Source organism: Bombyx mandarina, chromosome A1 (assembly GCF_030267445.1).
Source record: "Bombyx mandarina strain Sakado chromosome A1, ASM3026744v2".
NCBI classification, from domain to species: domain Eukaryota; kingdom Metazoa; phylum Arthropoda; class Insecta; order Lepidoptera; family Bombycidae; genus Bombyx; species Bombyx mandarina.
Genome location: NC_143234.1, coordinates 8130563 through 8157143, shown reverse-complemented (window position 1 = coordinate 8157143; position 26581 = coordinate 8130563). Strand labels below are relative to the sequence as shown.

Here is a 26581-nt window from a genome sequence, read left to right as displayed (position 1 = left end):
CAGGCGTTGTACTTTAAAAACTGAGACATTAGAACTCACATCTCAAGATGTATTTTTTTTATTGCTTAGATGGTTAACGAGTTCACAGCCCACCTGGTGTTAAGTGGTTAAATGCGCCACCCACCTTGAGATATAAGTTCTAAGATCTCAGCACAGTTACAACGACTGCCCCACCCTTCAAGCCGAAACACATTACTGCTTCACGGCAGAAATAGGCAGGGCGGTGGTACCTACCCGTGCGGACTCACAACCACCAGTAAGAGGGTGTGTGTGGGGCAATTTACGTTGCGGATATGGGCTGCGGTAGCCACTTAACGCCAGGTAGGCTCGTCCACCGATCTAAGCAATAAAATAAATAATAATAATAATAAAACGTTAAACCAATCTGAGCGGTGTACGGTGAGTTCATATTTCAAGGACGCACTATCTATCCGGAGACAGAGGTGCGCCACAAGCATTGGGGCATTAGGTGATGGGCGTACATATTTCTCTAATTCGTATGTACCATCAGCCTGCGGAACTTCGAACAACGATATAAGCGCATCGTATAGTCGCAACTTATCCTTTAGGCCAAGACGACTTCACATATGCAACGAATGTAGCTCACGGCTAATATAAAGGCAGACAGCGTTACTTTTAGATATTGAATCATTACAGAAATAACTTACATTAAAAGGTAGAGATGCACAATTATATCTATTATCTTGATTAAAGGTTTTTACAGTTCGCATTGTCACGGACGCTTAAGGCGTTTTGAAGACAAACAATATAGCAGAATTATATCAATGGGTCGCGATTCCGATCCCGTAGTACATTCAGCGAAGCAGTATTCTTGCCAGGATTAGCTGTCTCCACGGTGAGCCCCGTGAGCTCCCAGTGAAGCTAGCATAACCGCTCAATTATTATTATTATTTTTTCTACCTAAGCTGATAGTCTAGTCTAGAGAGACCATGTCAGCGTCACCGGGCTGAGGGTAGGGGAGCTCACGGGGCTCAAACCTGACGATTTTGCTAACATAAACTCTAGCAAGAGCCGTGCTTCGCAGAATCTACCACCGGATCGGAAAGGCGACCCACTGAGAAGATTCGGCGAGAAACTCAGTGGGCTGTGTCTGTGGGTTAATTTACTCGCCGGGTCCTTCGTCGCAAGCGACGGGTTCAACGAGAAAGATGACCGGTGCTTGGGGTACCTAAAAATAACTCGAGGTTACTACTAGCTATAGCTAGGCTAAAAATAATAGTAATAATAAACGCGATATTAAACTGTCAAAATATGTAGTTTAGATGAAGTCAACGGTCCGCTTAATCCAAAGCAAAACTATAGACCAATACGCGTTATATTGTAAATTGCAAGTATGACAAATAACAACAATAAATTGAATACGAAACGCTTTCAATCGCTCCAATTAAATTGTAAATCAAACAACAACGATACAGCCGAACATAAATCAATAGATAGTGACTCATAAACTTGGCGGTATCCTTTGATCGAAAATATTAATTGAGCAGTACAAATGACTGATTGTGCGTGAAGAGTCATTTACATTTCATTTTGTGCGTAACGTTATTGAACTAGATAAAGATAAGTGGCCTAGTGGGAACTAAGGGTTCCGTATTTCGGAAAATTTTCGAAGAAAGAAATTTCGTTTTTAAATTTTGTTTATTTTCTTTCGATTTTCGTGAATTGTAGACATAATTAAAACTAGAGACGAAACAAATAGTGGTTTAGCCGGATACCGGATACCGAATATTCGGCAAGTTGTGAGACCGGATCGCCGGATATTCGGCTACCGGATATTCGCCCTTTCGGAAATTTTCGTGCGCGTTCGGGTGTTGTCGCACGTGAACGGAGATCGCGACGACTCGGTACGACAACGATTTGGTATTAATTCACCACGATTTGCCACTTGTTAATTTTAAGTACTAAACAAACTAATTTCAAATTAAACAAACTAATTAACAAATTAATTACAGTAATAAAACAATCACTTTTAAGGTGCGATTATAAAAATAAAAGTTGTCCATAACCTATTGTGGTATTATTTGCCTTTTGTAAAACCATGAGATTTTCTTAAATTTTACTATCTGAAATCCGGCCGGATACTGATGTACTATCCGGTATCCGGCCGGTTAGTGAAAACATGGCCGGATAGGCCGGATACCGTATAGTTACAGGATATGCGTTTCATCTCTAATTAAAACTAGTTTTGCGGTGTGATCTTGCGTTTTTTTTTTATCAACTTCATTTAAAAAGTATGGAAAGACTTTATGTATTGTATGGAGAGAATTTATTTCAGGAAATGATGTTGTGACGAAAGGTTGGAGATATTCGAAGGATCCACAGTCCAACGGTCCAAATATCTATAAGTTATCCGTGTATCTAAACTTTTCTTTAAAATTTCATGTTTTTTTTAAATAAACCACCTCATATTTTGTGATAGTTACACCTCCACCAAGAGCGCTACCTATTGATTTCCTTTTGAGCTAGGATTACTGTATTCAGTGTATTAACGTTACACACGATTATGCTTCGAGCATCGCCAATGTCTATGGCAATGTCTACCGGCGAGGCCAATCACCACGTGCCAGCTAGCACGCACACTGCAGCAATAAGAAATACAGACACGCGGAATGGACCTGTGTAACTATAAATGTACTGTTTTTCTATTTCTTTACGGTACTCTCATGATATTAAGATACGAATGTGCGATATACCAAAACAACGGATGTAAACAAGCATAGTGTGTTTGTTTTAGCTTTGTTGATTTACGATTCATTTACCGGTGGTAGGACCTCTTGTGAGTCCGCACGGGTAGGTACCACCACCCCGCCTATTTCTGCTGTGAAGCAGTAATGTGTTTCGGTTTGAAGGGTGGGGCAGCCGTTGTAACTATACTGAGACCTTAGAACTTATATCTCAAGGTAGGTGGCGCATTTACCTTGCAGATGTCTATGGGCTCCAGTAACTACTTAACACCAAATGGGCTGTGAGCTCGTCCACCCATTTAAGCAATAAAAAATAAACATACATGAACTTATTTATTGTTCATTTATAATCCAACGCTTCGATACTTAACAGGGCTCATGCTCACCGGAGACCGAACGAGATGATGATGATGGTAATTAGTATCGAAATCGGACCCAGTGGTGGCGTTCGTAGCCGAAGGGGATATGCCAAATACGCGCAGACCGGTAGGTAAGCTCACGGGCTCAACCTGAGAGAACTTTCTAACAATACCCCTAGTAAGAGCAGTGCTTCGTTGTCTCGATCTACCACTGCATCCGCTCGCAACCCACTGAGAAGATCCGATGAGAAGCTCAGTGGGCTGTGTTTATGGGTTAGTTCGCTCGTCGAACTCTTCGTCAAATCGAAGAGTTCAATGAGGGTTGTGACTAGTGCTTGAGGGGTCTAAATTCTTATCTTATCATTAGTAGCCTAAGGGGATACTTCAAATACGCAGAAACCGGTAGTTAAGCTCACGGACTCAACCTGAACGAACTTGCTAACACCAGCCTCAGTGAGAGCAGTGCTTTGCTGAATCTACCACTGCATCCTATTGCGAACCACTGAGAAAATTCGGCGAGAAACTCAGTGGACTATGTCTATGGGTTAGTTCGCTCGTCGAACTCTTCATAGTCATCGACGAGTTCCATGAGGATTGTGACCGGTAGAGGCCTAAACTCCTATCTTATAGTTAGTAGCCTATGAGGATACTCCAAATCAGAATGCGGAAATCGCTAGTTGGGCTCACGGGCTCAACCTTAAAGAATTTGTTAACAAGCAAGACCATTAAACCAACATCAAGGCGTTAAGTGTGAAGTATTTCGTCCAGGGCAGCCTTTCCCAAAGTGGGCGATATCGCCTCCCCGTGGGTGCTACAGACCTAAAGGGGGGGCGGTAAGAGACTCAGAAAAAAAAATGGGGGCGTTGTGTAGAGGCTTGGGAGGCGATTTGTAATTTAATCTAGGAGGACTCCTAGACACCGACTGAGCTCTCACTGTAGTGGTTTTTAAGTAGGTGAAAAAATATAATAATTTATTCTCAAAGTGGGCAGTAGACAAAATAAGTTTGGGAGCCCCTGGTAACCCACATTGATATATTTTACGAATAAAGCGATCCCAAAAACCCTCCGTGTCCTAATGTGTATGACGTCCAGAGCACATGTAGTCATGTCTAGTCAATTGTTAACTCAATTGAATCGATTAGTTCTCAATTTAAAATGATTAAGTAATATTTTAAGGTTTAATTTTATTCATGATGTTATTGGTTCTTCATCGTGGAAATAATTCCGAAACATGTTTGTTTGAAATAATTATGTAAACATAATGAAATGAAAATGCAACAGAATTTAGCTAATATCCATGCATTATGAGCATGCAATCGGAACGAATAGAATTAACTACAAAATCATAGCATTTATTTTGAGTTCACAGAACGATTGTTCTTATATGATACTAACCGTACTCGCCCGCTTCGCTGGGCATTTAAAATTAACATTATTATTTATTGTCATTATTATTAGGGAGTCCAACACTCATATCAATATTAGCCTATCCATTAAGTACATGTATTTTCTACATGGATACCAAGTTTCAAGTCAATCGGATGCATGGTTCAGTAGTTATAACGGAACATCCGTAAAAACCACTGTAGATTTATATTTTAGTATAGATATAGATTTGTTAGTAAATAGACAATAATTTGTTTGAAGAAGCACGGGAGACGTCTTGTGATTCGTTGCTCTCCATCGTAATTTAATATGCACTAGCACGTGGGTATTCGGGCGAAGCGGTAAAATAACTCTGTTACGTTTTCAATTACACTATGTTTCCTCAATCACCGATTACAATTATCACTTTTGACGATCTGTTTTTTTTTTATTGCTTAGATGTGTGGACGAGCTCACAGCCCACCTGGTGTTAAGTGGTTACTGAAGCCCATAAATACCTACAACGTAAATGCCGCCACTCACCTTGAGATATGAGTTCTAAGGTCTCAGTATAGTATAACGGCTGCCCCACCCTTCAAACTGAAATGCATTAATGCTTCACGGCAGAAATAGGCAAGGCGGTGGTACCTACCCGTGCGGACTCACAAGAGGTCCTACCACCAGTAATTACGCAAATTATAATTTTGTGGGTTTAATTTTTATTACACGACGTTATTCCTTACCCGTGGAAGTCAATCTTGATTATTTGTTAAGTACGTATTTCATTAGAAAAATGGTACCCGCCTGCGGGATTCGAACACCGGTGCATCGCAAGGTACGAATGCACCGGACGTCTTATCCTTTAGGCCACGACGACTTCAGTTTGAAACCACGGACGTTCTACAAAACACGTGGTGCTCGGGGCCCTGCAAACAGATATTCTTAACCACGACTGCTTTAAGTCAGTTGTCCACTATCAGTCCCAATGAAAGAGTGACGTTTTTCCCGGCTGTCAAATCGATTATTCATCGAATGACAACCACCCATAGATCACCAGCGTTCTACCTAGTCAGGTCATAAGTATTGTCACACAGTAAAAACTTTTCTTTTAGAATGCTGGCCACAAAAAAGTTTATTGAATTCGAATTTCGAATTGTTCATGAAAATAAAAATGTATACTTTTAGAATTTTACTCATTTTTAAATATGGAGTGTACGCTTAAAGAAGACCGTGTTGCAGTTATTGCGTTGCATCGTTGCGGTTACGCGCCAATTAAAATTTTTAACATACTGAAAAATTTGAATATAACCAAAAGATTCGTTTATCGTACCATCAAACGATACAATGAAGACTCTAGTGTAGATGACAGGTCAAGAAGTGGTCGCTCTCGGTCTGTTAGGACTCCAGCAGTGATAAAAGCTGTGAAGGCGCGAATTCAAAGAAATCCCAAACGTAAGCAGAAACTGTTGGCCCTTCAGATGGGGTTAAGCAGAACCACGGTAAAAGGGTGTTAAATGAAGACTTAGGGCTTCGGGCATATCGAAGAAAAACAGGACATCGTTTGAATGCTCGTCTAATGGACCTGAGACTGAAGAGATGCCGCGCTTTGTTGAAGCGGTACGCGGGAAAAAAATATCGGGAAATTCTTTTTTTGGATGAAAAAATTTTTACCGTAGAAGAGAGCTACAACAAACAAAATGATAAGGTGTACGCACACAGTAGTGAAGAAGCTAGCAACCGTATTCCGCGTGTCCAACGAGGTCATTTTCCATCCTCGCTCATGGTATGGTTGGGAGTTTCTTATTGGGGCTTAACAGAGGTACATTTTTGTGAGAAAGATGTAAAAACGAATGCAGTTGTGTATCAAAATACAGTCCTGACGAACCTTGTGGAACCTGTTTCTCATACCATGTTCAATAACAGGCACTGGGTATTCCAACAAGATTCGGCGCCAGCTCATAGAGTGAAGAGCACACAAGACTGGCTGGCGGCGCGTGAAATCGACTTCATCCGGCACGAAGACTGGCCCTCCTCCAGTCCAGATTTGAATCCGTTAGATTACAAGATATGGCAACACTTGGAGGAAAAGGCGTGCTCAAAGCCTCATCCCAATTTGGAGTCACTCAAGACATCCTTGATTAAGGCAGCCGCCGATATTGACATGGACCTCGTTCGTGCTGCGATAGACGACTGGCCGCGCAGATTGAAGGCCTGTATTCAAAATCACGGAGGTCATTTTGAATAAACTTTAGTGTCATAAGAATCTATGTTTTGTTAAGTTCATTTTGGTATATGAATGGTTACATAATGAATAAACTTGTTTCAATGATTTTACATTAAACATGTGACAGAATTTATGACCTGACTAGGTATATTACGTCATAATGAATATAACTCACTCTAAGCCACAGAACACTATTACTTCTAGCGAAGCTCTAAGCACACGACACAATATTCTAATAGACACGCCGTCATGTTTTTATATTAAATTCAATACAACCTTAATGTTTACATAATTCGTTCGATCGGAACTCGTTCTTTTAGCGACCGTACATTCTGTTTTATAATCATTCGATCAATAATAAATCGTTATCGATAATAAACACCTATTATTCATTCAACACTTCATTAGGTAGGTACTACATTATATTGTTTTATGCAAAAAAAAAAAAATATGTAATAAAGCATTTTACATAACTACTAGCCGACCCGGCAAACGTTGTTTTGCCATATATAAGATTTCTAGGGAATTTCTAGTGTAGAAAAAAAAACCTAACTTATTGTAAGTGTGTAAGGATGTGGTAAATGAGTGAAAGAGGCATGTAGCGCTGTGAACGATGAAGGAATATAAAAATAACAAAACCTCATTCAACCACATAATGCCTCATCACCACATAGTATAAAACAAAGTCGCTTTCTCTGTCCTTATATCCCTACGTATGCTTAAATCTTTAAAACTACGCAACGGATTTTGATGCGGTTTTGTTTAATAGATAGAGTGATTGAAGAGGAAGGTTTATATGTATAATAGCATCCAATAAATAGTAGAGAAATCAATAATAAATTACAGTTTCCGAAGAGAAGTGAGGGCGGGTCGCCAATATGTAATAAACCGTTTTACATAACTATTATATTATTGTGGGTTCTATAATCACGTTTACGTAGTAAACATAAATTCCGGATTTAAGGGTGTGTGATAGCCGATACAGAATTCAAATGAAACTACAATCGTCATCACAGTATTTTTAGGTTAAAACGTGGCGTTCTGGTGGTCTTTCGCCAGGTTCGAGCCTCGTGAGCTCACCTACTAGTTCGGCGAACCTAACATGACCCCTCGATGTCACTAGTATAGGTATAAAAAGGTTGGCCGCTAGCTCATTCACGCATCTAAAAAATCCACATAAAATAATAATAGAACGTTTAAAAAAAAACACCGCCAATTCAAAGATTAGATACATAGAAATCTCGGCAACTGATAATGTTCGACAACTTGGTTACGAATGAAGAGATAACGACATTTTCTTTAAATAATTGTAAATAGACATGCTTTAACAAAAACCGACTACAAATAGAAAAAGAAAAAGATATTCCAAAACGAATTAATAGACACTAAAGACAATAATCATCGAAATCGGTTCGCGTGATATTGAGTTATTCATCTATTTGTCGCGCACATACTTAATGCAAATTTAAGACTTATATGGTTTTCTCATGGATACCATTATCAGAACCGGACTAAGCTGGACCACACGGGAAGCGTCAGCTTTCTAATAAAAAAAAAAGAATCATCAAAATCAATGCCCCAGTCAAAAGTAATGAGGTAATAAACAAAAAAAAAAAACATACAGCCGAATTGAGAACGTCCTTTTTTGAAGTCGGCTAAAAAATTAAATCCAACTAAACGTAGACTGAGTCTTGATGTATTAATTCGCGAGACACGTTCTCATTACACACGTGTGCGGTAATAATTCGTAATGGCACGCTAATAAGCCTAATTGTTCGTAATTGGCCGCGTATTTCACCCGTGTCGAATTTTCGCAGACCTTTTTTTCGTTTACTTCTTCCTATTTATTATTTTACACATTTATTAAACGTCATGCTCCGGCGTGTCATGCCCGACGTGGCATTTTCGTCTTCTCGTGCCTCGCAAATATCAAAATGATAGGAAATGGGTTTGTCACAGACAAGGACTTTTCTACTGGACTAACCCGCCTATTTCTGGCGTGAAACAGTGATGCGTTTCAGTTTGATGGGTGGGGTAGACAGAAGTGGTATCGTAAAAACTGAGATCTTAGAACTCAAGCCTCTAGGAGGATGGCGGCGTTTAAGTTGTAAATGTCTATGGACTCCGGTAACCACAAGGTGGGCCGTGAGCTCATACACCCATCTAAGCAATAAAAAAAATTGCGATGGTGATTCAAGATTCTGTATTTTCTTATGTGTTCAAACTCCCTCCAGCCACGAGCTCGTCTCTGGATCTACGCTACTAATATACTAATTGTAAGCTTAACAATTATTAACAACATGGATTATAAAAGCAAGGTTAATTTTAAATGAAGGGATTTTAAAACCGGGTGTTACGTGCCAAAAATCATCTCCGAAAAGAATACAGCCGAGCTGTTAGCCACTTCACAAGAGGTACCATCAGTAATTACGCAAATTATAATTTTGCGGGTTTCATTTTTATTACACGATGTTATTCCTTAACCGTGGAAATCAATCGTGAGCATTTGTTGAGTACGTTTTTCATTAGAAAAAATGGTACCCGCCTGAGATTCGAACACCGGTGCATCGCTCAACACGAATGCACCGGTAGACTTATCCGTTAGGCCACGACGACTTCTAAAATATTATATTGTTAGATGTTGAACTATTTTTGAAATTTTTATATCAGGGTAGGTAGCCGCTGCCTATAAAAAGCAGTACCGAAATGGGTCTCGAAGGGTTCGGCGAGTAAAGTAACCCATAGACACAGCCAACTGAGTTTCTCGCCGGATCTTCTCAGTGGATCGCGATCCGGTGGTAGATTCAGCGAAGCATTGCTCTTCCTAAGGCTAGTGTCAGCAACGCCTCCTGGTTTGAGCCCCGTGAGCTCACCTATACGTTAGGGTTACGCTGATATAGCCTCTCAAGCCTATCAGCATAGGTAGGGGAAAAAAAATCGATGCCATTACATTGTGACGCGGTCACGTACGGAAGCTCTGTCAGTTGACTCGATGTGATTTGTAAGTCCGTTCCATTTTACTGTTCTATTGGTTCCTTGAGTTGTACTTTAATTGTCATAAAGCCATACTTAGAGCATACGATCTGGATGTAAATAAATTTGATTGTTAAATATTGTGTTACTTAAGATCCCCTTTGAGAGGTTAACTGTTATTTTTTTTAACAATATTTCACTTCTTGTCGATAAAAAAATATATTCAATTTTTGGCAGCAAAATTAAAAAAAAACATACTCCCTAATACAAAAAGAATTTAATGTCAACGAATACTTTTTGTTTCATCAATTAAATCTTCATTGCGTTCGATTGAGTGGCCGCCGTCTGGAATCTAAAATGATCATGCGCCTAACATGTGATCCCATTTGCCACGTCATTTTATTCATACGCACTTTTATTAACACAACTATCGTATTTCTATAACAATATTTCTATAGCCTCGTCGATACATTGGATATTAATTATAGAAAATAAATAACAAAAATAGTATTAACATTACAGGGTCACAATCTAGAACAACTGATGGTGACAGAAAAGGTAGATGGCAAACGTCCTAGAGGACGCAGTCCCACGAGATGGTCGGACCAAATACGATCTTCTCTAAACATCAACTTCCACAATGCCCTTCATGAAGCTAAGGATCGCAGCAGATGGAGGGAAATCGTACGGGAGAAACTGATGCAGCGGGGGAGTCACGACCCTCAGTAATGAGGACAACGACGCGAGGAGGAGGAGTATTAACATAGTGACCACTATAAAAGATTTAATGTACAGAAGAATTAGCAAAAAACTATGCTGTTGTCGAGGATTCCAGCTATACGTTGTAGAACAATCAGGTTACAGACGAGAATCCAGCCATAATCAGCTTTCAAGCAAACTAGCTAACTCCTTGAGCTATTTATCCAACGTAATTCGTGCTCAGCTGTAGTTTCCATTGAATATTTATCCAACCAAATTGGTCTAATTTATTTATCTATACTCCGATCCTTCATAAAAAGGAAAATTTATTATGGAATAATATCGTGATTGATGGGATTTTAAAACACACCTTGTGGATAGTACCTACTCGTTAAAACAAATTTAATAAAGGATATTTTGATGAATTTAATAATAAATTTAAGGAGGGGTACTCCTAAAAAAGCTTTTAATGGCTTGTGTGAAAGAGGATTTGCGTGTTAGCGAGGATTTGGATGTTAGTACCAACATGATGTAGGCCTGAATAGAAAAAAAGGACACTCCACGCTGACCCCACACATCAGGATAAGGACAACAAGAACCTTTCAATGAATTTAAATGAAGCCATTAAAAATGGAGTATCTTTCACATCATCACTAATAACCTCGAACATATTGTCTTCAGTAAACACAGTATTTCATAGTTAAACATCAAACATAATATTACATATCACAATCATATATACAGATGAATAAATCGTGTAAAACTTCAAAAATAAAACGCATTAACTATTTACACTAAAAGCTTTTGAGTAACATTATATGTACATAGTCGAAACACGTTAAACAGTTTTTTTAAGTCTTACCGTTTTTAAATATTCGGACGGATTGTAAACCTCCATTTTAAATTTCGTCAAACCAAATTAGTTTGCAATATTTTACAGCTGTGATTTCATAGGAGAAGAAAAAACACCCTATACATCTTTTAACAAACATTCCTTTGAGAGCCATTATTCAATCTACCTTCAAATTGCTGCGTGCCCGCTGTGAATCTATTATTTTGTTAAAAATTCCCAACATCACTACGATAAATCCTTAGTATCTGGCTAATTGCCATGACAAGTCAAAACAAAAACTAAACGAAATATAATTGCCAATTTAAACACACACAAGACGAGAACATCAAAAGAAATCGTGATCGAGAGATATTTCTTTGGAGTCGCTGACAGACTAATCCAGTACACATGAATGTAAATGGTTACTTTTTTTTCCTATTTATTCGCTGGTAGCCTAAGGGACTATTCAAGCTTCTCGCGAACGGGTGAGTTCATGGGCTCAACCTGAAAGAATTTGCTAACACTGGCCTTAGCAAGAGCAGTGCTTCACTGAATCTACCACCGGCTCGAAATCGCGACCCATTGAGCAGATCCGGCAGGAAACTCAGTGAGTTTAAAATTGGTATCATCGCCGGCGGTCGTCAGGATAACAAGTTAATTGGAAACGAATATAGAAGGACGTGACGGCGGTCTACGTAAGCCATTTTGAACCGTAAAGCCCCCCAATTAAGCCATGAAATAGCATGAGTGCCAGTTTAAAAACTTCAAAGGGCCAGAGAGCAATTATTGGGTGGTGCTATTCACGCTTTAGTAAATTGTAAAGCAATTGTGAAGTATAAGAAGCCCCATGTGGTTTATTTATGTGAGAGAGATTACTGGTGGCCCGGAGGATTTTAAAGGATAAGATGCACCGGTGTTCGAACCCCAGGCGGGTACCAATTTTTCTAATGAAATACGTACTCAACAAATGTTCACGATTGACTTCCACGGTGAAGGAATAACATCGTGTAATAAAAATCAAACCCGCAAAAATTATAAGTTGCGTAATTACTGGTGTTAGGACCTCTTGTGAGTCCGCACGGGTAGGTACCACCACCCTGCCTATTTCTGCCGTGAAGCAGTAATGCGTTTCGGTTTGAAGGGTGGGGCAGCCGTTGTAACTATACTTGAGACCTTAGAAGGTATATCTCAAGGTGGGTGACGCATTTAATTTATAGATGTCTATGGGCTCCAGTAACCACTTAACACCAGGTGGGCTGTGAGCTCGTCCACCCATCTAAGCAATAAAAAAAAAGGCCTTTCCAGTTTTACCAGGGCAGGTAGGCGAGCAAGGGCTCAGCCAGGAGGAGTGGGATTTGCTAACAGCTACCCGAGCGCCTCCAAAAGAGACCTAACAACTCAAGAGTAGCTGCTTCGTGAATGAATCTACTGCCGGATCGGAATCGCGACCCGCTGAAAAGATCCGGCACTCAGTGGGCACCCGGTGTGGTATGGAGCGATGTAACTGTGCTGATTTTAAATTTCATTCGAGACCAGAACGTAGGTATTATTGCTACGCGGCATTTATAAAACACGATACAATGATATTTCCTTATTAAATTATTTCTTACTAGCTGACCCGGCAGACTTCGTTGTGCCTCAATCGATAAATAAAAGACCTAAACTTAAAGCAAACAAAAGGAATCCGTCCGACGGGGGACACATCAAAGGGAAAACAAAATTGTTATTTTTATTTAATTCCGAGCATTTTCATATTTATCTAAACCTTTTTTTTAAAGCTTCTCTGGACTTCTACAAATAATTCAACATCAAAATTAGCCAAATCGGTCCAGCCTTCTCGAGTTTTAGCGAGACTAACGAACAGAAATTCATTTTTATATATATATAGATAGATATCATTTCTATGTATTTCTATTTATAACTATTTTATTCAGCAATTAGACGAAACTCCATGCGCTGGATTGATCAGATAAAAAACCTTACCAAAACCTCACTTAACGAGTGCGTGCGCCAAGCCTCAGTTCACGAATTATGGAGAACAGCTGTCAAGGTTTTCATAAACAAGGATTCCACATGACCACGACTGGACTGCCAATAGTAACCGACTATGATGATGATGATTCAGCAATTTACATGCACACTTTATTTTATCTCGAATCGAATTTAATTATTCAAACAAAAGCGAAACGTAATTAGTTTTATAGCGGTTAATTTTAGATGAGGTTTATCAAAAATCATGATTTAATTGACACAAAATTAGAACCCAGATAAAAGTTTGCACGTTTACTTCTGTGTGTACAGGAATTTTGTTATGAAATCAATTTAACCTTTAAACTCCACGACCGAACTTATCAACGTACCGTATTAAAATTAATAATAATTAAACGTATAATAAGACTTTGTAATAAATTGTCGAGTAATAGTAAAGCTGCGTTCATGGCCTAGTTTCGTATTACGTGCCACACCTTCAGTAGGCACGCGTGACTTAAGACTGGTAGGCAGCGACTTGGCTCTGCCACCACTATAACCACTCACCATCAGGTGGGCCGTACGCACGTCTGCCTACTAGGGCAATAACAAAAAAAAACATACATTTTCTATTTTTCTAATACAGGCAGATGATCGGTCTACACCAGCGGCTCCCAAACTTATTTTGTCTACTGCCCACTTTGAGAATAAATTATTTTTTAACGCCCCCATTTTTTCACCTACTTACAAATCACTATAGGAAGAGCTCAGTCGGTGTCTAAGAGTCCTCCTAGATGATATTACAAATCGCTTCTCAAGCCTCTACACAACGGCTCCCTTTTTTTTCTGGGTCTCTTACCGCCCCCCTTGAGGCCTGCATTGCCCACAAGGGGGCGTTATCGCCCACTTTGGCAAAGGCTGGTCTACAGATAGTCGCTGTTGCCCTAACCATTGAGTTCCATGACGAATTTCCTCAGTTGGTCGCGATTCCCATGCGGTGGTAGATTCTACTTTTGCTTAGGGTTAGTGTTAACAAATTCTGTCAGGTTGAACCCGTGTGCTCACCTACCTATCTGAATATAGCTGGAATAACTCCTCGATGCTACTAGCACAAGGTAGACAAAAAAGAACAAGAAAACAAAACTGCGTGAAAATCCTCAGGCTCAAACGTTCTGAGCGAGAGTGTACTACCGCCATTAAAGTAAAAATTACGTAACATGAACTCTGTACTCATGAGTGCTCACGATTGAGACATTTTACATTGTTAACAGCCCTGTTGAAGTATGAAATTAAACAGCTTTTCTGTATGGTTAATCTAGTAAAAATGTTTCTATAATCTGTATTGTATCATGTAGTTGATAGTATTAACAATATCAGTCTGATTTATTAGCTTTTAATATCGAGATAGAGCATCCATATAAACACATAATATTCAGGCGTTGTCGACGCCCAATTTTCAAAGTACAACGACAATCATAGAATAAACACATTCTTGCCATTACTAAAAAAATCATAAGCGAAATCAGAGGACGTTGCATGGCGAATCGTAACATCATATAAATAAGGATCAAAAGATAATTTATAAAAAAATTAAATAAACACAAAAACAGTACTCATTATAATACGTAAGGTACATAAATTTGACCTCATAAAACGTCCGTGCCACAAACAAGGCATTATTACGTTCTCGGCCATGTCATAATTATTTATCACCATTTAAGCAAGTGGTAAGCGGAATTATTTCGGTGGATTACGCTTTAGGAAAAATAGTATAGGAAAAGTTGCTATTAATTTTTCCTAGCTCAGAAGGTAAGCCTTCCAACAAGTCGTAGACATTGTGATGTGAAAGCCGCCACCCACCTCAAGACATGAGGTGAAAGACACTGTTGTATTATATGACGGCTATCTTACCCTATGCAACTGTTTCAAAATCGTCATGGCCTAAAGAATAAGAGGTCCGGTGCATTCGTATCTAGCGATGCATCTGTGTTTACATCCCGCTGGCAAGTAACATCTAATGAAATGCCGACGTACTTAACAAATGTTCACGATTGACATCCACGGTGAAGGAATAACATCGTGTAATAAAAATGGAATCCGCAAAGTTATTATATAATTAGCGTAATTACTGGTGGTAGGACTCTTGTGAATCCGCACGAGATATATGGAAATGCTAGTGCAAGGTAGAGGGGGAAGAGGTCGGCCGAAGAAGACATGGATTGAATCTGTGAATGACGATATGGTAGAGAGAAGAGTGAGTGTTAAAATGACGGCTGATAGAAGAGAATGGAAGAGGAAAATTAGCTGTAGCAATCCCACCTAGTGGGATCAGGTGAAGAAGAAGAAGAAGAATTAATAAGTGGTAAAGTAAAATAGTATTCTCTCAAACAGTAACAGCATTCGGTCCTTGAACTTGTGCCTACGGGATTATAAATAGATTGCAATAAACACGGCGGTTTTGGCAGACGGCTAGTGTGCGCCAACTGTTCCACGCTATACCATTCCTCTATGTACCATATCTCACATTTATTTATAGATATATAACACAGATAGGGAATGTTGCAAGACCATCTGTTATCAATACTTCTGCGGCCGTTTTCAAAAGCCGCTGTATTAAATCAATTAATACTTTAATCAGAAGGTCAGAAGACGACGTTCGCGGTGAAGATCACGTCCTGATATCCAGGGGCGGCATGAGCTACGATAACTGTACTCCCAAAAATACATTGCAACTAAAATTGAGTCTATTTTCTCTCATATTAATAAAAATTTTGTATATAAGTAAACTAGGCCAATATTACCTTTTACAATTAATAAAAAATACTATACAGAATCACATGGGAACTCATCATAAGGTAAATATTTGCAATTGCTTTTTTTTATTGTTCAACACGTGATATCGTTTCAATGTAAATTTACGAAAAGAAATCATTGTGAGTACGTTACGCACATACGAGATTGTATCTTATTTGAAATACTTAGTAATCAGGTACGGCGAACCGGTACCACGGAATTCATGTTTTTATTGTATTGTGAAATAATAAGACCATCATGCAACTAACTGAGTTTCTTGCCGGATCTTTTCAGCAAAACGCGATTCCAATCCGGTGGTAGATTCTGCGAAGCACTGTTCTTGCTAGGGCTAGTGTTGGCAAATTCTCTCAGGTTTAACATTCGGTAGATATTGCGCTTTTTCTTCCTCCCGATGAAGGTTACGGGGCGACCTAAGAGAGCGAGGCTGCGCGGCACGCTTCTTACAACTATAGTCGTCTAGTTGGGTGACAGAGTGCAAGGGGGGTCGTTTGGTAGGTAGGACCCTAAAACATCCTTGGGTCTGCGGTCTGCTCCCAACATCTGACCAGATGAGACAGACCGTCCAGTCCCACATACCCCACGCGCCCCCTAGGCGCGGACACCTCGTACGGGATTGACCTCCTGCCCGAGGAAACAAAAAAAAAGTTACTGCGCTTGTTTCGTCCATCGATATGCCTTTGCTGATACTGGTTAGTTCTAGAGTTATGACAAAGGGGCTCTTGCGAGGCAAATTTTATTGATATATGATTGAGAGTTAGGGTCAGGAGTATGCGAAAACCCACGTGATTTAGTACTGTTTTAAGTGAAGACAAGATATTATTATGTATAATAAATATCTTGAACATTTCTGATAATTAATTGCTTTAGGTGTTCCGATAAAAGGTGTTCCAAGTTTACCCAACGACACGTTCTTATGAATTGTTACGAAAATCAAAATTGGTGATAAGACATTAGAATTTTTGTCTTATTACATTATTTTTATCTCAAACAAATATTTGTGGGACCGAATTCAGTTTTTACGTGAACTGAAAAATTTTCCGCGTCAACATAAATTCGTTTTGGGAATTTTGTTTTCACACAATGATAGTTAATTGTTTGAATCGTGATTATGAAAATCAGAAGTACACTGTGCAGACGAATCTGTCACTTTAGTGCGTGAATAATAAATATTATGACGGCCGTCTGGTGTAGTGGTAAGTGACATGGTCACTACACAAGGGGGTCGCGGGTTCGAATCCCGCCAAGGCAAGATATTTGTATGATACATATAAATGTCTTTTCCAGGGTTATGTATGTATATTAAATATGTGTATGTGTATAATAAAAATCTTATATTTATTTCCGTTATTTAGTGCCTGTAACACAAGTTCTTTACGAACTTATTACGGGACCAGTTAACGTGGCGTGACTGTTAGTAAATATTTATTTATTATTATTATGAGAAATAGCCCACTGAGTTTCTCGTTGGATCTTCTCAGAACTACTGTCAGGGGCAATGTTAGCAAATTCTCCTAGGTTCAGCCCGTAAGGGTGTACCTGGAATAACCTCTTAGGCTACCAGGGAATAGCTAGGGAAAAAAATAAAAAAAATCAATTGTTGTGTTTCAGTAAATTGAAAACCAATAATCACTTAAAAAAATACTATATAGTAGTAGTATATAAACATTTCATTAATATGGCCAACGTGTATAGACCGTTTATTACATACAAACTTAAAGTTACCGATTGCTTTTTTGTCACTATTTGTTTGCAACTTTGATGGTCACGCGCACAGCATCACGCGAAAGCTACCGGACCAATTGAACTTTTTGTGTGCAAAAACTTATGACTAGACTTACAAGCAGTGGTGGATCAAATACGAATATTCCTAAAAAAATGTTGTGGAGCGGAATGCGTCCATAGTTTTAGTTATGTTTTCAAAAAGTCATCAAAGTCATCTTTCATTAATAAAAAAAAAACAACCAAGTCGGAAAAAATCAATATCTAAATTTGTTTACTTTAAAAATATTTTTTCTTTAGTCAGGCATCAATGCTTTAAAACCCCGTTGGGAATATTTTGAAGCGAATGGAGTTTATTATGACTAAACAAACAGCTTGTAAAAAAAGATACACATTTTTACAAATTCACTTGAAACTCCCACATTTTATAAGCACCAATCTAATAGTACCTAGTCAGGTCATAAGTATTGTCACACAGTAAAAACTTTTCTTTTAGAATGCTGGCCACAAAAAAGTTTATTGAATTCGAATTTCGAATTGTTCATGAAATTAAAAATGTATACTTTTAGAATTTTACGCATTTTTAAATATGGAGTGGACGCTTAAAGAAGACCGTGTTGCAGTTATTGCGTTGCATCGTTGCGGTTACGCGCCAATTCAAATTTTTAACATACTGAAAAATTTGAATATAACCAAAAGATTCGTTTATCGTACCATCAAACGATACAATGAAGACTCTAGTGTAGATGACAGGTCAAGAAGTGGTCGCCCTCGGTCTGTTAGGACTCCAGCAGTGATAAAAGCTGTGAAGACGCGAATTCAAAGAAATCCCAAACGTAAGCAGAAACTGTTGGCCCTTCAGATGGGGTTATGCAGAACCACGGTGAAAAGGGTGTTAAATGAAGACTTAGGGCTTCGGGCATATCGAAGAAAAACAGGACATCGTTTGAATGCTCGTCTAATGGACCTGAGACTGAAGAGATGCCGCGCTTTGTTGAAGCGGTACGCGGGAAAAAAATATCGGGAAATTCTTTTTTCGGATGAAAAAATTTTTACCGTAGAAGAGAGCTACAACAAACAAAATGATAAGGTGTACGCACACAGTAGTGAAGAAGCGAGCAACCGTATTCCGCGTATCCAACGAGGTCATTTTCCATCCTCGCTCATGGTATGGTTGGGAGTTTCTTATTGGGGCTTAACAGAGGTACATTTTTGTGAGAAAGGTGTAAAAACGAATGCAGTTGTGTATCAAAATACAGTCCTGACGAACCTTGTGGAACCTGTTTCTCATACCATGTTCAATAACAGGCACTGGGTATTCCAACAAGATTCGGCGCCAGCTCATAGAGCGAAGAGCACACAAGACTGGCTGGCGGCGCGTGAAATCGACTTCATCCGGCACGAAGACTGGCCCTCCTCCAGTCCAGATTTGAATCCGTTAGATTACAAGATATGGCAACACTTGGAGGAAAAGGCGTGCTCAAAGCCTCATCCCAATTTGGAGTCACTCAAGACATCCTTGATTAAGGCAGCCACCGATATTGACATGGATCTCGTTCGTGCTGCGATAGACGACTGGCCGCGCAGATTGAAGGCCTTTATTCAAAATCACGGAGGTCATTTTGAATAAACTTTAGTGTCATAAGAATCTATGTTTTGTTAAGTTCATTTTGGTATATGAATGGTTACATAATGAATAAACTTGTTTCAATTATTTTACATTAAACATGTGACAGAAATTATGACATGACTAGGTATATAGTAATGATGCGTTTAGTAACATCTATATCTGTTTTCTATTTTCATATGTAATGAAGATTGACAATATAAACTTTCCAACAATTCGATTTCCACTTTATATTATCGTTTTCCTAAGCTTTACTTAATCATATTAAATTAACTAAGCATGTTTAACTTCATCCCCTATAGTAACAAATTATTTGAATGCTCATTAGGCCAATACATATTTATGATTAAGTACAAAAACCTTTCAAAGCAAACGGTTCGTTTTTGTTTGATCTAGTTTTCAATATCAAAGGTACATTGAAATTGCAGCAATTGACACAGTACAGTGCGCGCCCTCGTCCGTAACCCTGAATCAACAAAAGAACTCAAACACAGACTTTTGATCACGAAATCATAGCGTTTTTGTACACTAACCGGATACAAACTTCACTGTTTCCTGTTATGTTGTTTTTTTTTTAAATATCGTTTGCCAAAACAAATTTTTCAAGAGCTCTCGTTCAAGGGACATATCCGTATGACTTTCTCGCCGGATCTTCTCAGTGGGTCGCGATTCCGATCGGGTAGTAGATTCAGCGAAGCACTGCTGCTCTTGCTCGGGGAGATATTAGCAGTCTCTCAAACTGAGCCCCGTGAGCCCGCCCGCGCATCCGTTGAAGCCAGAATAGCTGCCACTCAAGGCTTGGTATTGGATGCATTCTTCCGAATTTTAGATGGTTACGTCATCGGTGAATGCTATACTGTTTAAGTTTCACTTCGCCAACAAGCTATACTAGAAATTAAATAATATACTCAATACTTATATCATAGTTTGCTCACTCGAGAACATACCTGTATATGCATTTATACCAAACCAACAAATCATAGCTCAGTGTTTACAAACAAACCTTAGTTGACATTTGCCTTCTGTGAAAATTGTTTTGTTATTCTAAATAGATCACAAAGTCACGACGCCTGTTATTTGATCTTACTCCGTATTCCTAGAAGGACGGTATAAATTGTACGGCTCTGTAATAACTTTTTGATACGCTGTTAAATCAAAACGGCTCTTATATATTTCAATAAAATTATTTAGTTATTATTGAAGACGTCGTGGCCTAAAGGATAAGATGTCCGGTGCATTCGTATATAGCGATGCAACGGTGTTCGGATCCCGCAAGGGGGTCCCAATTTTTTTAATGAAGTACGTACTTAACAAATAAATGTTCACGATTGACTTCCACGGTGAAGGAATAACATCGTGTAATAAAAATCAAACCCGAAAAATTATAATTTACGTAATTACTGGTGGTAGGACCTCTTGTGAGTCCGAACGGGTAGATGCCACCACCCTGCCCATTTCTGCCGTGAAGCAGTAATGTGTTTCGGTTTGAAGGGTGGAGAAGCCGTTCTACTATTAAAACGGAGACCTTACAACTCATGTGTCGAGGTGGGTGCCGGCTTTTACGTTGTAGACGTCTTTGGGCTCCGGTTACCACTTAACACCAGGTGGACCGTGAGCTCGTCCACCTATCTAAGCTACAACAAAAACAAAAAAATATAAACATCATATTTCGCTATCCGTAAATGAAATAGTCATAATTTCGATTTTACGATCATTTAATGTTTGAAAGCGCAGTCGACACAAAAAACATACATTATTTAAACTATTCAATAACACCCTATGATATACAACAAATAGCAGCATAAAGATTGGCATACGAATATGTATGTTCCGGATGTCTAGGCATGCGATATGAAAAATATCCAGGCATGCAGCCAAAACTTCAAATACGCACATGTATTATTCATGAGAGTCTTTGTTGGATGTTGATGACAGCTCGGGAGCTTTTTTTGTTAAGCCCGGACGAGAAGATTAGCTAAGGCGTAGTTAGAATTGAGGGCGTTGTGGGCCAATCGTTATTGCGTTGTTCGGGGTATCAGAAAGCAACGAAGCTCAAAAATACGTAAAAACACAGAGGGCCGGGCAACCCATCTGAGACACATTGCGTTTCTTTCGACATCCATTCTGTACGATTTTTTTTTATTGCCTTTGCAGGCAGGAAGATGGTTAGTAACACCAAAGGTACAGCCAAGTTCCTGTCTACAGCAGAGGACTCGCCGCTAACCTCGATTGAAGAAGAACATGTCATGGCACTAGGGAAACGCCGTGAATGTCCCTTCGAGATTATTCCAAAGCCGGATGGTTGATAGCAAAAATTAACTCTGGAAACGCACTGTGGATGAACGCAAAAAGATTCCAAATAATATGGATGAAACTGGTGGTAAAGAGAAGATGAAGAGATCATCTCGAACATTTTCTGAGAGAACTCTCCACTACGGCACAAAACACAGAGTAAACCGAAGTCCCACCGCAAACCCAGAGGTTCCAAACGATCCGTGGTTTATCCACAATCAAAATGGCTCTCTCCTGGTTGAAGTCAAATGAGAGCAGTCTACTCCGCATGAGGCCAACCCTATGCTTTATAAAACGCAAGTCTTGTGCTGCTCAGTTCTGATTCCCCCTTTTAATAAAACGAACGATCTTCCACGTCCCAAAAAAACTTCCATTGGTTTAATATTTTTAAACCGACTTGATCCTTTAAATCTTTCTCTTTTAATAGAAAGAAATACTTACGCTGTTTTACAGTAGAAATAGCTAAGTACTAACAATGAGTAATATCAAATCTAAAAAATCTTTGAACAATTTAAGTAGCCGATACCGGTAAGATAAACGTTTTTTTTTTCATAACACAGAGCGTGTGTTTGAACAATTTTCCGCATAACACGCGATAAGCTACTGCAGACAAATAATAAGCGTTATCAACGACATTGTGAATTCTATGAATCGCCCAGTTTTGGAACGAAATGAGAAATGTCTCAAGTATGATTTTTCCAGATTTTTTTCAGATTCAACACCATTATTTTATCAACAACCGAAACGACATAAGTGGGGCGATTAGATGGAAGGGATAAGATTCGAAAGACTTATATACTTGGGTCATATATTGAGCAATAGAGAAAACCGGTTTTGCGAAGGCTAATATCTGTCTAATATCTGACAAGGGTCAAATTATCAAGTATTTTCCGAAGTTAATGCTATGCTATGTTACGAAGCCGCCCGACGGAGAATTATCCTGCCCGTATCTGTGGCAAAGCAATTAAATGTTACAGTTCAAAAGCCAGACCATTTGTATAAACGTAAAAGTCGAATTGAGACTCAGACATCCTAATTACGTGACTGCCGTTACCGACCTGGAGTTATAAGTTTCAAATTGTATAGTGTGACAGTTGTCGCCCCCTTCTTAAACCGGAACGCATGACTGCTTGGGAGCGAAAATAGGCCAATTGGAGCTACCTACGAGTGCGCGCATCTACCGCCATTGTATACGCAAATTTAAATATTTTGCAAGTTTATAGCACGACGCTATTCCTTCATCGTGGAAGTCAGCTTGATTAGATAAATTTAGCACCTGCCTACGGGATTTCAGAAGCGGCGTAGTCACATTGCAAGACCTTCACCGCTATTCTTCTTCGTCACAAAATGATCACAGATTTCTGTATGAAAGATCGGGACATCCGTCGGACTAATCCAACTGTGAAATCTACTTTACGGTTCCGAACTGGCCAGGAAAATTAACGTTATTGTTTATACAAACCCCCCGATCGTGATCTCCATATTTGCCTAAATTAATCAAAAAATTGACAAAGACAAAACAAAATAATAGTCTAGATATCGAAACACCCGACATTGAATGGTCAATAAACTAGTCGCGAAATATTCTGCTCGTTTCCGTTTTTTTTTACTCAATTATAATTGGTAATTTATTTGGACAAGTGTTTAACAGGGTCACTTACACTGTCAATGGCTATCACGATAGCATTAATTTATAATAGTTTATTATAAACCTTTTCTAAATATAGCTATGTAATATGTAATTCCACAGAATATCAAAAAAACTACTGTACATTTTTTTATTGTATAGACGAGTGAACGAAATTGCGGAGCATCTTGTTTTAAGCGATGACTACAAGAAAGCCGTAACACATGAGGTCTGTCTCATGTTGTATTGTACGATGGAAAGCTGATGCTTTCGTAGCAGAAATGAACAAGGCGATGTTACGGATACCTGTGAGCTTACACTACACAATTAAGTGAATTATGACTATGCCGATTTTATGTGAACCTTTACGCAGATTTCGATTCGATTCCTATCTTATCCTTTAGGCCAGGATGACTTCATAAAAGCGGCCAAGAAGCGGCTCGGTTGTTTCGCGACTGTTGCTGATGTCCATTATCTAACAACATACCAAAAAGTAGATAGTAAAGTCCTTGGATATACTATGGCAATACTATGCTCTTTCACCCAGCGAAGTTGGGTAAATTGTTTTACTTAGTCAATTTAGTATTTCTTGAGGTTTAAAATGTAATAAAAGTGGCTTATCAACTCTTTAGTACCTGTGAAAGTGCACGAGTGTGGGAGAATCAAACAAAGCGGCTAGACGTGACTTTCTCGGGTTCCTCCAAAAACTCCACTGAAGTCTCAGTAAATAACAAACATTTTAGGTTTTATTTGATCAAATCTCATTACGATTCACTTAATTTTAATCTGAATTAATTGCAGTCTCAAATAAAGCGACTTCACCTAATTTTGCTCTATTTCATTTTTCGGAAAAACAGAATACGTATGTATTTTATAATTGAAGATTTTTATAAATTCGAAATTGGCAACAACGACATTTAAAATAGCCAATACATAAAAATGCAGAAGAATAAATTTAAATAATATTAATTTCTAATTTAAATAATATTAACTAAAATCTGATTCTACATGTCAAATGGACATTCCGAGTTCTGTTTCGTCAGGATTCAGAAGATTGAATGGAAATGCGATAGTAAGCTTTTGAGTCGATTTGGTTTAGTGCAGCTAACCCACAACACCGGATTCCAACGCGTGGGATGATGATTGAACATTACGCCAAAAAGAGAAAGGAGGTTCTAAAACGACTTTTATCACAGTCTAAATTGTTTCTTTGAGAGCGTTGACGCTTGTATGTGTTTGTAATAAAAAGCTATGATTTTCTCCAATTTTACGAATACCAGAAATGCAGATACAAAACATACTATGAAAATGCGATAAACTTTAATCCTTTCTCAAAAGCCTCACAGCAATGAGTTTGTGTTACGCTACCATCGTCAATGACACAACACGTAGATTAGATAATGCTCATCTGTTATTGCTAACTTCTACTTTTTTGTAGCTGCTTCGCGAATGAATCTACTAGCGGATCAGAATCCCGACCTGTTAAGAAGATCCGTCGAGAAACTCAACGATCTGATGTTTAGGTTAGGTTGCATGTCGAAATCCTTGCCGAGTTCGACGAGTACGGTTACCGGGGTTCTTACTCCTAGTATTAGAGCTAAAGGTATCTAATGCAAGGGGATCTGATAGATCAGTAAGGACGTGTTTAGGGCAGGACTCAAAAGCATTCTATCTATTAGCCCACAGAGGTTCACTGCTGGACATAAGCCTCGCCACAACAATCGGTCCTGCGCCGCTTCCATCCAGCATTACCTATTATTCATTCATATATAAGGTTGGGGAAATTTTCTTCGCATTTTTTAAGAAAATGCATAACATTTTTTAATATACTTTATTCACATTTAACTAAAGTATGTAGGTATCATTTTGTTCGATAACTTTTTGCCATCTTGTAGGTAGGGACGTGATCCCATTGCTATAGAAATTTTGGGGCTTCTGGTCAAAATACCGCGACAATTGGTTTTGGCAGTCCTCTCGTGATGTTAACCTGACACTGCCTAAAGAATTCTGAAGAGACCGAAACAGGTGGAAATCTGAAGGTGCAAGGTCAGGACTATACGGCGGATGCATTAACACCTCCCAGCCAAGCTCACTTAATTTTTGCTGAGTGACTAAAGATGTATGAGGTCTAGCGTTATCGTGATGAAAAACCGCACCCCTTCTGTTGATTAATTCCGGCTGCTTTCTATCAACATCTTGCTTTAATCTCATCAGTTGTTCGCAGTAGAGTTCAGAATCGATGTTCCTGTTTGGCGGTAACAGCTCATAATGAATAATGCCCTTACAATCCCACCGCACACACAGCATCAACTTGTTGCGAGTTAACCCGGGTTTCGCCACACTCTGTGAAGCCTGACCGGCCTTTGACCACGACCTTTTTCGTACGTTCTTGTCGTACGTGATCCACTTTTCATCACCAGTTATCAGCTTCTTCAAAAATGGTTCGGTTTCATTACGTCGTAATAAAAAATCACAAATGAGTACACGGTTCATTAGGTTTCTTTCAGTGAGCTCGTGAGGGGTACCTCACTGACAGAAATATCGAGCTTTTTTGTGGACCCCGTTTTTTTCAAATGCGCCAAAACTGTTTTGTGGTCAATTCCCAGTTCTTCAGCTACGTCGTAACTACTGATATGCCGATCTTGCTCCACTTTTTCTAAAATGGCATCCATTTTAACCGTAATAAGGTGACTAGAGCGACGTGCATTCTTGATATCAAAATTTCCGGATTGAAAACGCTTAAACCAAATTTGTGCTACTCTCACAGACACTGCACTAGGTCCATAAACATCGCAAATTTTTTTCGCGGCCTCCGTTGCATTTTTACCTTTTTTGTAGTAAAATTTTAAAAGTATCGAATTTGTTCATTAGCTTCACTCATCTTAACAGTACGAAAAATAATTAAAAATCACACATTTCCTAAATTGAATTTGGAATTATCTTCTTTAAAATTTAAACTTTTAATGATACCAAAACCAAACCAGATACAAATAGTATAGCCAAAGAGATTTTATTACAAGTTCATAGTTACTATAATACGAAAAGACTTTTTCCCCAACCTATTATTATACGAAATTATTCATAGATTGGTTAGATTTTAACATTCGATTTCTAAATATTTAGCACACAGTTAATATGTTAAACGAATCCGGTTCACGATTTCTGCTTAGAAACATTATACTATATAAGCTGCCTAGGACTGGTTTTAGTAAATATATGATTGTACAAAAAATACATGCATCTAAAACCGATCGGCAGGTAATATAGCACGATATTATTCGTTATAATTCTTACATTAAAATTCGTATCGTTCGTATAAAATTAACATTGTTTGTTATATATGCGTTGATGCGCTGTTTATACTATTGAATTTCTTT

The 26581-nt window shown here is 38.8% G+C and overlaps 1 protein-coding gene across 1 annotated transcript in view; it reads right to left on the bottom strand.

The window, feature by feature from the left end:
* Mitf (transcription factor Mitf) overlaps nt 1–26581 on the bottom strand; it is a 170110-nt gene that overhangs the window by 124660 nt on the left and 18869 nt on the right. The gene's annotated exons all lie outside the window — the stretch shown is intronic.